This window comes from Pleurodeles waltl, unplaced genomic scaffold, assembly GCF_031143425.1.
Source record: "Pleurodeles waltl isolate 20211129_DDA unplaced genomic scaffold, aPleWal1.hap1.20221129 scaffold_67, whole genome shotgun sequence".
In the NCBI taxonomy this organism is placed as follows: domain Eukaryota; kingdom Metazoa; phylum Chordata; class Amphibia; order Caudata; family Salamandridae; genus Pleurodeles; species Pleurodeles waltl.
Window position 1 is genome coordinate 3,214,622 of NW_027150384.1, and position 12,000 is coordinate 3,226,621.

At 49.0% G+C, this 12,000-nt stretch overlaps 1 non-coding gene across 1 annotated transcript; it reads left to right on the forward strand.

The window, feature by feature from the left end:
• Positions 1-11,074: 11,074 nt before the first annotated feature.
• TRNAY-GUA (transfer RNA tyrosine (anticodon GUA)) lies at positions 11,075-11,160 on the forward strand. The gene is given in 2 exon segments: positions 11,075-11,111; positions 11,125-11,160. It is a non-coding gene; the product is annotated as a tRNA-Tyr (tRNA).
• The last annotated feature ends 840 nt before the right edge of the window (positions 11,161-12,000 follow it).

Below are 12,000 nucleotides of genomic sequence, written 5' to 3' on the forward strand. Positions count from 1 at the left end.
AGTGCCCATCTCTGCATAAGCCATTCTACACCGGTTCAGGGATCCCCCAGCCCTGCTCTGGCGTGAAACTGGACAAAGGAAAGGGGAGTGACCACTCCCCTGATCAGTACCTCCCAGGGGAGGTGCCCAGTGCTCCTCCAGTGTGTCCCAGACCTCTGCCATCTTGGAAACAGAGGTGTTGTAGGTACACTGGACTGCTCTGAGTGGCCAGTGCCAGCAGGTGACGTCAGAGACCCCCTCTGATAGGCTCTTACCTTTCTTGGTAGCCAATCCTCCTTTTTTGGTAGCCAAACCTCCTTTTCTGGCTATTTAGGGTCTCTGCTTTGGGGAATTCTTCAGATAACGAATGCAAGAGCTCACCAGAGTTCCTCTGCATCTCCCTCTTCGACTTCTACCAAGGAACGAACGCTGACTGCTCAAGGACACCTGCAAAACCGCAACAAAGTAGCAAGATGACTACCAGCAACATTGTAGCGCCTCATCCTACCGGCTTTCTCGACTGTTTCCAGGTGGTGCATGCTCTGGGGGTAGCCTGCCTTCACCCTGCACCAGAAGCTCAGAAGAAATCTCCCGTGGGTTGATGGAATCTTCCCCCTGCTAACGCAGGCACCAAAAGACTGCATCACCGGTCCTCTGGGTCCCCTCTCATCCTGATGAGCGTGGTCCCTGGAACACAGCAACTCTGTCCAAGTGACTCCCACAGTCCAGTGACTCTTCAGTCCAAGTTTGGTGGAGGTTTAGTTATAGGAAAAAACCCTACAAAAGAGTTTCTGTTTAACATGCTTGTTGTAGATAACCAGAACCAAGCTGGCCCATCAAATGAGAGGTTACAACATGTAGAAACTTCCCAGTCTGACTCAGAAGAATTCCCTGAGAAGGGTGGGGAGGGTTCTGAACAGGGTCTGCCCCCTAGCAGGGCACCTAGTAATGCTGGTAGTGATGGAGGTTCCCATCACAGTAGGGCATCCTTTATTCCTAGACGCCAGGTTACCAGGGTCCAGACAGTTTCCAATTTGTCATCTGTGTCAACGCATAAGGAAGATAACTTGTTAGAAAGGGAACTCAAAAAGTTGAGGGTTGAAGAGAACAGACTGAAGCTTAAACAGCAACAGCTGGCCTTAGATAGGGAATCCCTAGACATTGAGAAGGAAAGACAGAGGTTGGGGTTAGGACCCCATGGTGGCAGCAGCAGTATTCCTGATAGTAATCCTGTTAGAGAACATGATTCCAGGAATCTGCACCTGATAGTCCCCCCCTTACAAGGAGGGGGGTGACATCAACAAGTGGTTTGCTGCACTTGAGAGGGCCTATTTGGTACAGTTGGTCCCTCAAAGGCAGTGGGCTGCTATTGTGTGGCTATCTTTCACTGGAAAGGGTAGGGATAGGCTCCTTACTGTTAGAGAAAGTGAAGCTAACACCTACACAGTATTGAAGGATTCACTCTTGGATGGATTTGGCTTAACCACTGAACAATACAGGATTAAGTTCAGAGACACCAGAAAAGAGTCCTCTCCAGACTGGACAGATTTTGTGAACTGTTCAGTGAAGGCCTTGGAAGGGTGGTTACATGGCAGTAAGGTATCTGACTATGAAAGCCTGTATAATCTTATTCTGAGAGAGCATATTCTGAACAACTGTGTGTCTGACTTGTTGCACCAATACCTAGTGGACTCGGATCTGACCTCTCCCAAAGAATTGAGAAAGAAGGCAGACAAGTGGGTCAGAACAAGGGTGAACAGAAAAGTTCATACAGGGGGTGACAAGGATGGCAAGAAGAAGGATTGTAAGTCTTCTGACAAGGGTGGGGACAAAAGTAAACATACTGAGTCTTCATCAGGCCCACAAAAATCCTCTAGGGGTGGTGGGTCCAAATCCTCTTCCAACAATCAACCAAAAAAGCCTTGGTGTTATTTGTGTAAAGTCAAAGGCCATTGGGCAACTGATTCCAGTTGTCCAAAGAAAAACACCAAATCTCCCACCACCACAACCCCTGCTGCAAATTCTAGTGCCCCTAGTAATAGCAGTGGTGGTGGGAAATCTACTAATAGCCAATCCAAGGGTATAGCTAGGCTCACTATTGGCAATGTAGTTGGGGTTGGTCTTGTTAGGAAGACCACAGAGGCAGTTTTAGTCTCTGAAGGTCCCATTGATTTTTGCCACCTTGGTTGCTTGTCCCCTTAATATGGATAAGTACAAACAACTTCCCCTAATAAATGGTGTTGAGGTTCAGGCCTACAGGGACACAGGAGCCAGTGTAACTATAGTGATAGAGAAACTGGTCCACCCTGAACAACACCTACTTGGTCCGCAGTACCAAGTGACAGACGCTCATAACAACACTCTTAGCCACCCCATGGCTGTTGTGAATCTCAACTGGGGGGGGGTTACTGGTCCAAAGAAAGTTGTGGTTGCCTCAGATTTACCTGTAGACTGTCTACTAGGGAATGATTTAGAGACATCAGCTTGGGCAGAAGTGGAGTTGGAGGCCCATGCAGCAATGCTGGGCATTCCAGGGCATATTTTTGCTTTAACCAAGGCTCAGGCCAAAAAGCAAAAAGGACAGGGTAACTTGGATCCTGGAACAATGGACCAAGTACTCCCTACAGCTAGGGTTAGCAAGGGTAAATCCCTACCCACTACCCCCCCTCTACAGATGATTGTCCTTCAGAGGAAGAGGAATTTCCTCCCTGTGCAGAACCTTCACCAGATGAGCTGGCAGCAGACACTGCTGAGCTTTTGGGTGGAGGGGGGCCTGCAAGGGAAGAGCTGAGTGTGGCACAGCAAACCTGTCCCACATTAGAGGGTCTCAGACAGCAAGCTGTCAAACAGCAAAATGGGGATGTCAGTGACAGCTATAGAGTATACTGGGAAAATAACCTCCTGTACACAGAGGCAAGGGACCCAAAACCTGGAGCAGCCAGGAGATTGGTCATTCCCCTGCAGTACAGAGAATTTCTTCTAACTCTAGCACATGACATTCCTTTGGCTGGGCATTTGGGCCAGATCAAAACTTGGGAAAGACTTGTTCCCTTGTTTCATTTGCCACGCATGTCAGAGGACACCAAAGATTTTTGCAAGTCTTGTGTGACCTGCCAAGCCAGTGGCAAGACAGGTGGCACTCCAAAGGTCCCCCTAATTCCACTACCAGTGGTTGGGGAAGCCCTTTGAAAGGGTAGGGGTTGACATAGTTGCCCCCCTTGGCCCTTCTACTGCTTCAGGCAATAGATTTATCTTGGTGGTTGTGGACCATGCCACTAGATACCCTGAAGCCATACCTTTAAGGAACACTACAGCCCCTGCAGTGGAAAAGGCCCTCCTAGGAATCTTTTCCAGGGTGGGTTTTCCTAAAGAGGTAGTATCAGACAGAGGTAGCAACTTCATGTCTGCATACTTGAAAGCAATGTGGAAGGAGTGTGGTGTTACCTACAAGTTCACCACCCCTTACCATCCACAGACTAATGGACTGGTTGAGAGGTTTAATAAAACTCTCAAATGAATGATAATGGGACACCCTGAAAAACTCAGGAGGAGATGGGATGTCCTGTTACCTTGCCTCCTTTTTGCTTATAGGGAGGTACCCCAGAAAGGAGTGGGCTTCAGCCCCTTTGAACTCCTCTTTGGGCACCCTGTAAGAGGTCCACTCACTCTTGTGAAGGAGGGTTGGGAACAACCTTTAAAAGCTCCTAAACAGGACATAGTGGATTATGTACTTGGCCTAAGATCCAGAATGGCTGAGTACATGAAAAAGGCCAGTAAGAACCTTCAGGCCAGCCAGGAGCTGCAAAAGCAATGGCATGACCAGAAGGCTGTTCTGATCCAGTACCAACCAGGACAGAAGGTGTGGGTATTGGAGCATGTGGCCCCAAGAGCACTCCAAGACCCCATCTAATTGTTGAGAAGAAGGGTGAGGTTACCTATTTGCCTATTTGGTAGACCTGGGCACTGCCAGGAGTCCCCTTAGGGTGATTCATGTCAACCGCCTAAAACCCTACTATGACAGGGCTGATCTCACCCTGCTCATGGCAAAAGATGAGGGACAGGAAGAAGAGAGTGACCCTCTTCCTGATCTCTTCTCCACCACTGAAGCGGATGCCTTAGTGGAGGGAGTAGTTTTGGAAGATTGTCTGAATGCAGAACAGAAAGACAACTGCATCAATCTCCCAGGACAATTTTCTGACCTCTTTTCAATTGCACCAGGTACCACATCCTGGTGTGAACACACAATTGACACTGGAGACAGCCTGCCTGTCAAAAGTACAATTTATAGGCAGCCTGACCATGCCAGAGACTGCATTAAACAAGAGGTGCAGAAAATGTTGGATCTGGGAGTGATTGAACCTTCTGAAAGCCCACGGGCTAGCCCAGTGGTGCTTGTACCAAAACCTCACACCAAAGATGGAAAGAGGGAGATGAGGTTTTGTGTAGACTACAGAGGTCTCAATCAGGTAACTAAAACTGATGCTCAGCCTATACCCAGGGCAGATGAGCTCATTGATACACTGGCATCTGCCAAGTATCTTAGCACTTTTTGATCTGACTGCAGGGTATTGGCAGATCAGATTGGCAGAAGATGCTAAACCAAAGACTGCATCTTTTACTATAGGAGGGCACTACCAATTCACAGTAATGCCCTTTGGTTTGAAAAATGCACCTGCCACTTTTCAGAGGTTGGTGAACACAGTCCTGCAAGGGTTGGAAGCTTTCAGTGCAGCATATCTTGATGATATTACTGTCTTTAGCTCAACCTGGGATGAGCACCTGGTCCACCTTTGGGAAGTTTTGGGGGCCCTGCAAAAGGCAGGCCTCACTATCAAGGCCTCAAAGTGCCAGATAGGGCAGGGGAAAGTGGTTTATCTGGGCCATCTGGTAGGTGGAGAACAGATTGCACCACTACAGGGGGGGGGAAATCCAGACAATCATGGATTGGGCTCCCCCTACAACTCAGACCTAGGTGAGAGCCTTTTTAGGCCTCACAGGGTATTACAGGAGATTCATTAAAAACTATGGCTCCATAGCAGCCCCTCTTAATGATCTCACAAAGTAAGAAAATGCCTAAAAAGGTGTTATGGACAGCTAGCTGTCAGAAAGCTTTTGAAGAGCTCAAACAGGCCATGTGCTCTGCACCTGTCGTAAAAAGCCAGTGTTACTCCAAGAAATTCATTGTTCAGACTGATGCATCTGAATTAGGGGTAGGGGCAGTCTTATCACAACTGAATTCTGAGGGACAGGATCAACCAGTTGCTTTTATCAGCAGAAGGTTGACCCCTAGAGAAAAGCGGTGGTCTGCCATAGAGAGGGAGGTCTTTGCTGTGGTCTGGGCACTGAAAATGTTGAGGCCATACCTGTTTGGCACTCACTTTATTGTTCAGACAGACCACAAACCTCTACTTTGGCTAAAACAAATGAAAGGTGAAAATCCAAAATTGTTGAGGTGGTCCATATCTCTACAGGGAATGGACTATACAGTGGAACATATACCTGGGAGTACCCACTCCAATGCAGATGGACTCTCCAGATATTTCCACTTGGACAATGAAGACTCATCAGGTCATGGCTAGTCTTATTGTCCTTTGTTTGGGGGGTGGGGGGGATTGTGTAGGAAAGTACCATCTTGCCTGGCATGTTACCCCCATATTTCACTGTATGTATGTTGTTTTAGCCCTTGTGTCACTGGGACCCTGCCAGGCAGGGCCCCAGTGCTCATAGTATGTGCCCTGTATGTGTTCCCTCTGTGGTGCCTAACTGTATCACTGAGGCTCTGCTAACCAGAACCTTAGTGTTTATGCTCTCTCTGCTTTCCAAATTTGTCACTGCAGGCTAGTGACTAAATTTACCAATTCACATTGGCATTCTGGTACACCCATAAAATTCCCTTGTATATGGTATTGAGGTACCCAGGGTATTGGGGTTCCAGGAGATCCCCATGGGCTGCAGAATTTCTTTTGCCACCCATAGGGAGCTCTGACAATTCTTACACAGGCCTCCCACTGCAGCCTGAGTGAAATAACTTCCACGTTATTTCACAGCCATTTACCACTGCACATAAGTAACTTATAAGTCACCTATATGTCTAACCTTCACTTAGTGAAGGTTGGGTGCCAAGTTTATTAGTGTGTGGGCACCCTGGCACTAGCCAAGGTGCCCCCACATTGTTCAGGGCAAATTCCCCGGACTTTGTGAGTGCGGGGACACCATTACACGCGTGCACTATACATAGGTCACTACCTATGTATAGCTTCACAATGGTAACTCCGAACATGGCCATGTAACATGTCTAAGATCATGGAATTGTCACCCCAATACCATCCTGGTATTGGGGTGACAATTCCATGATCCTCCAGGTCTCTAGCACAGAACCCGGGTACTGCCAAACTGCCTTTCTGGGGGTTTCCACTGCAGCTGCAGCTGCTGCCAACCCCTCAGACAAGTTTCTGCCCTCCTGGGGTCCAGGCAGCCCTGGCCCAGGAAGGCAGAACAAAGGATTTCCTCTGAGAGAGGGTGTTACACCCTCTCCCTTTGGAAATAGGTGTGAAGGGTTGGGGAGGAGTAGCCTCCCCCAGCCTCTGGAAATGCTTTGATGGGCACAGATGGTGCCCATCTCTGCATAAGCCAGTCTACACCAGTTCAGGGATCCCCCAGCCCTGCTCTAGTGCGAAACTGGTCAAAGGAAAGGGGAGTGACCACTCCCCTGGTCAGTACCTCCCAGGGGAGGTGCCCAGAGCTCCTCCAGTGTGTCCCAGACTTCTGCCATCTTGGAAACAGAGGTGTTGGGGGCACACTGGACTGCTCTGAGTGGCCAGTGCCAGCAGGTGACGTCAGAGACCCCTTCTGATAGGCTCTTATCTTTCTTGGTAGCCAATCCTCCTTTCTTGGTAGCCAAACCTCATTTTCTGGCTATTTAGGGTCTCTGCTTTTGGGAATTCTTCAGATAACGAATGCAAGAGCTCACCAGAGTTCCTCTGCATCTCCCTCTTCAACTTCTACCAAGGATCGAACGCTGACTGCTCCAGGACACCTGAAAAACCGCAACAAAGTAGCAAGACGACTACCAGCAACATTGTAGCGCCTCATCCTGCCGGCTTTCTCAACTGTTTCCAGGTGGTGCATGCTCTGGGGGTAGCCTTCCTTCACCCTGCACCAGAAGCTCTGAAGAAATCTCCTGTGGGTCGATGGAATCTTCCCCCTGCTAACGCAGGCACCAAAAGACTGCATCACCGGTCCTCTGGGTCCCCTCTCATCCTGACGAGTGTGGTCCCTGGAACACAGCAACTCTGTCCAAGTGACTCCCACAGTCCAGTGACTCTTCAGTCCAAGTTTGGTGGAGGTAAGTCCTTGCCTCCCCACGCTAGACTGCAAACCTGTGTACTGCGTGATTTGCAGCTACTCCGGCTCCTGTGCACTCTTCCAGGATTTCCTTCATGCACAGCCTAGCCTGGGTCCCCAGCACTCCGTCCTGTAGTGCACAACCCGCTGAGTTGGCCTCCGACGTTGTGGGACCCACCTTTGTAACTTCGCATGGACTCCAGTTCACTAATCTTCCAAGTGCCTGTTGGGGTGCTGCCTGCTTCTGTGAGAACTCTCTGAGTTGCGGAGCGCCCCCTCTGTCTCCTCCTCCAAAAGGTGACATCCTGGTCCTTCCTGGTCCTCAGCAGCACCCAAAAACCTCTACCGCAACCATTGCAGCTAGCAAGGCTTGTTTGCGTATTTCTGCGTGGGAACACCTCTGCAAGCTTCATCGCAACGTGGGACATCTTCCATCCAAAGGAGAAGTTCCTAGTCCTCTTATTTCTTGCAGAACTCCAAGCTTCTTCCATCCGGAGGCAGCTTCCTTGCACCTTTAACCGGGGTATTCTGGGCTCCTTGCCCCCCAGGACACTGTCGCGACTATTGGACTTGGTCCCCTTGCTTTGCAGGTCCTCAGGTCCAGGAATCAGTTTTCAGTGCATTGCTGGTGTTTGTTGTTCTTGCAGAATCCCCCTATCACGACTATTGTGCTCTTCTGGGGTAGTAGGTGTACTTTACTCCTACTTTTCAGGGTCTTGGGGTGGGGTATCTTGGGCACCCTGACAGTTTTCTTACAGTCCCAGTGACCCTCTACAAGCTCCCATAGATCTGGGGTCCATTTGTGATTCACATTCCACTTTTGGAGTATATGGTTTGTGTTGCACCTAGACCTATGCTTGCCTATTGCAACCTATTGTAATTCTACACTGTCGGACAATTTTTAGATAGGCGACCCAGTGAGTCCTTACTCTCACTGAGGTGTCCAATCCTTGTTTTTAATACACCAGCAGACACCACTATTAAAAGTGTAGATTACACACTGGTAACTGCCTAGGTGTTTTTATATCTTCCCTTAGCTTAGCTGGATCCCACTAACTCCAGATAAAATATATTTACGCACTCCCTCACGTTCCTTTAACGGTGAGGTTGAGTCCGCCCAGATGGCACGGTCCTACCTGGGTGGGGCTAGGTGGTCAAATGATGAAGCATGACACTATATAGTGTGTGAGACCACCTAGTCCGTAAAGGAAATACCCCCTCCCCTCACTCACCACCATCCTACAGCACTCACACGCCACTTTTTGACACCCAGCGAGGTCTAGGAGCCCGTGGATAATCTCCCGTGGTTTTAGCTCTGTATCATTGGTGAACCCCATACTTTTTTGTGTTGATTAGCATGGGCAACCCCATTGGCAGATGCAGAAGATCCAAGCCTTTCTGACTATGCAACCTTTCTCACAGCCTTTAAACGGATGATTGAAAGTCCTGGTTTAGAGACTTCAGCTGAAGAAGCTCTTTGCGACATTCAGCAGGGTGATGAAGATGTTCTGCAATACATCACTCACTTCTACTAGTTATCAGCTGAAACTACATAGGTGGAACAGACTGTGGTTATTCTCTTTCCCTAGGGCCTTCAAGAGAAAATAAAAGATGAACTGGTACATTTGCAGGGCACAGAAACAATTGCATTGTTAATTTATCTGGCCTTGTCCATTGAACACCAACTCAATGAACTCAGACATGAAAGGCGCAGGGCCCTTTTTCAGCAAACCACAGAACTTAATTGTCTCAGGGCTCTAAAGATTGACACTCCTGTTTCTGAAAATCCTTCATCTTCAGGAGAGGAGCCTATGCAAACTGGGCTAGATCGCCGAGCACTGTGTGTGGCAGAACGAGAATATACAAGAAAGCATGGATTATGTATGCACTGCAGCTTTTTTGGTCATCTAATCCGCAATTGTCCCACACAGGGCCTTCGTGAGAAAATAAAAGATGAACTGGTACATTCGCCAGGCACAAAAGCAATGGCAGCGTTAATCGATAAGGCCTTGTCCATTGAACACCGACTCAATAAACGCAGATATGAAAGATACAGCGCCCTTGTTCAGCAAACCCCAGGAACAACTTGTCTCAGTGCCATAAAGATTGACACGCCTGTTCCCGAGAATCCTTCATCTTCAGGAGAGGAGCCTAAGCAAATTGGGCTAGCTCGTGGATCTTTGACTGAGGCAGAACGAGAATATAGAAGAAAGCAGGGATTATATATGTACTGCAGCTCTTCTGGTCATCTAATACCCAATTGTCCCACAAGTCTACAGAAAGTTCCGGGAAACACCAGATCCTGTCCTCTGTAAGAGGGGAGAGGATGGAAAAGTCAGTAAACCCTTCTACTTGTTCCTCCAGAGAACTGGTTACTCCCCTGTTCCTCTTGGCCATACTTCTGGAACTTCCTAATGGACAGAATGAAAAGGTGTTGGCCTTATTGGACAGTGGGGCAAGCGGGTTGTATCTGGAGGAAACATGGGCACAAGAAAGGCAAATACCCCAAACCCCCAAGGAACCCCCTGCTCAGGTCCATAAAATAGATGGAAAACCATTGAACTCTGGACCTGGTAAAGAGATGACCCCTCCCTTAAGGTTGACCTTTAGAAAACATCAAAAGATCCTATCTTTTGACCTCTCTTAACCACGTGATGATTTTAGGACTTTCTTGGCTTATCAGCCACAATCCGTACAATCCGTACATCAAGACTGTTGGGCTCCTAAGGAAACTTCCAGGACCAAGGGAACTGAATGTGGTACCACTAGCATCATACACGGAACTCCAGTTCATTCAGAAACCTGAGGAAGCCTCCTTACCTCCTCGCCATGAATTGGACTGCTCTATACCCCTCGAACCTAGTGCCACTGTTCTGTTTGGAAGAATATCTTCACTTTCTGAAATCGAGAAGGAGACCCTAAGGCAATATCTAAATAAAAAACAGGTCTTCCTGCCAGGCTGCCTGCTGGCCTGAAAGAAATGCAGGCATTGGCTTTAACTGATGGAGCCACTGGAGCTTCCTGATGACACAGACTGATAGTTTGGAGTGATATTGCAAGGGAGTTACTAGCTGAGCTGTCACATGTGTGCTTTTAAAGGACTGATATGTATATATATATATATATATATATATCAAAACTGCATTATGTACAGTCGGAACGTTGCTAAAATCTACATTTTGGAAGCACCATTTTATCTTAACCGCTTTTGCACATTTTGTAGCAGTCTTTCTTATACTGTGTGTAATAAAGTTTTTAAAAAATGACTGACGTATTCACAGTGCTTTCTGTCACAGGGTGGGACCTCGTGGCACAAAAATTATTTTAACTAAATTTATCTTACATTTAAGCTGCACGTGGAGGTGAAAGACCAAAAAAACGAACGGGATGTTTAATTTTTTTGTTGCACCCTGGCACCCACACTGACTGAACGCACCATAATGGGCGCAGCATCACTGTTCCCGTATTTTTTAATACACTTCGACCCCTGTTTGAATCACACACCATTGTTTTCAGGTGTGTGCGTTCAATTGTATCCTAAGAAGTGAAGAACTACAACTCCCACAATGCATTAGTTTGGTGAAGGAAAGGAAAGGCCATGCCCGGCGTGCTTGTGTTAGTTGTCCTGGAACCATCTGATGGTCACTCATTTTCTAAAACACAGACCTGCATCTCCATTGCTGCAGTGAGATCAGCAGGTGTGCTTGCATGAGATGGAGAAAAAAACAGGGTCAGGTGCGGTATCCCAGCCCCTTCGATAGCTCAGTTGGTAGAGCGGAGGACTGTAGTGCAAAGTCAGAGATCCTTAGGTCGCTGGTTCAAATCCGGCTCGAAGGATATTTTTTTCTTTTTATTGTTTTTTTGCTTCTACCGTCTTTCTTATACTGTGAGACCATTATCAACCCGGCACATTCTAAGGTTTCTCATTAATTACCCGGTAAGGTGCGTGTGTAACTTCCCCCCTCCTCCCCGGGCAGGTCGTGGTTAGTGGGGGGAGTGCACGAGAGGAGGGCGGGGGATGGTGGGCAGAAGAGGGGGTGCAGAGAGTGAGTGCAGGAGGGGGTGCAGAGAGTGAGTGCAGGAGGGGGTTGCAGAGAGTGAGTGCAGGAGGGGGTGCAGAGAGTGAGTGCAGGAGGGGGTGCAGAGAGTGAGTGCAGGAGGGGGTTGCAGAGAGTGAGTGCAGGAGGGGGTGCAGAGAGTGAGTGCAGGAGGGGGTGCAGAGAGTGAGTGCAGGAGGGGGTGCAGAGAGTGAGTGCAGGAGGGGGTTGCAGAGAGTGAGTGCAGGAGGGGGTGCAGAGAGTGAGTGCAGGAGGGGGTTGCAGAGAGTGAGTGCAGGAGGGGGTTGCAGAGAGTGAGTGCAGGAGGGGGTGCAGAGAGTGAGTGCAGGAGGGGGTGCAGAGAGTGAGTGCAGGAGGGGGGGCTTGGAAGTAACGGGGACCTCTGTCCCCCCCTGTCCCTCGGCTGGCACGGTGCGAGGCTCCCCGGAGCCTGGGCGGGCAGAAGGTGTGGAGCAGGAGCCGGAGGCAGCGGCGGATGGGGAAGGAGAGGGAGTGTGTGTGGGAAGCGGTGCGGGGGACGCGCCTCGGGGGTCCGGCCAGAAAACCAGGAGCGGAAGGAAATACCGAGACACCCTGTGCACTGAGCTGAGAATAACACCGACTCCCACATACTGCACCA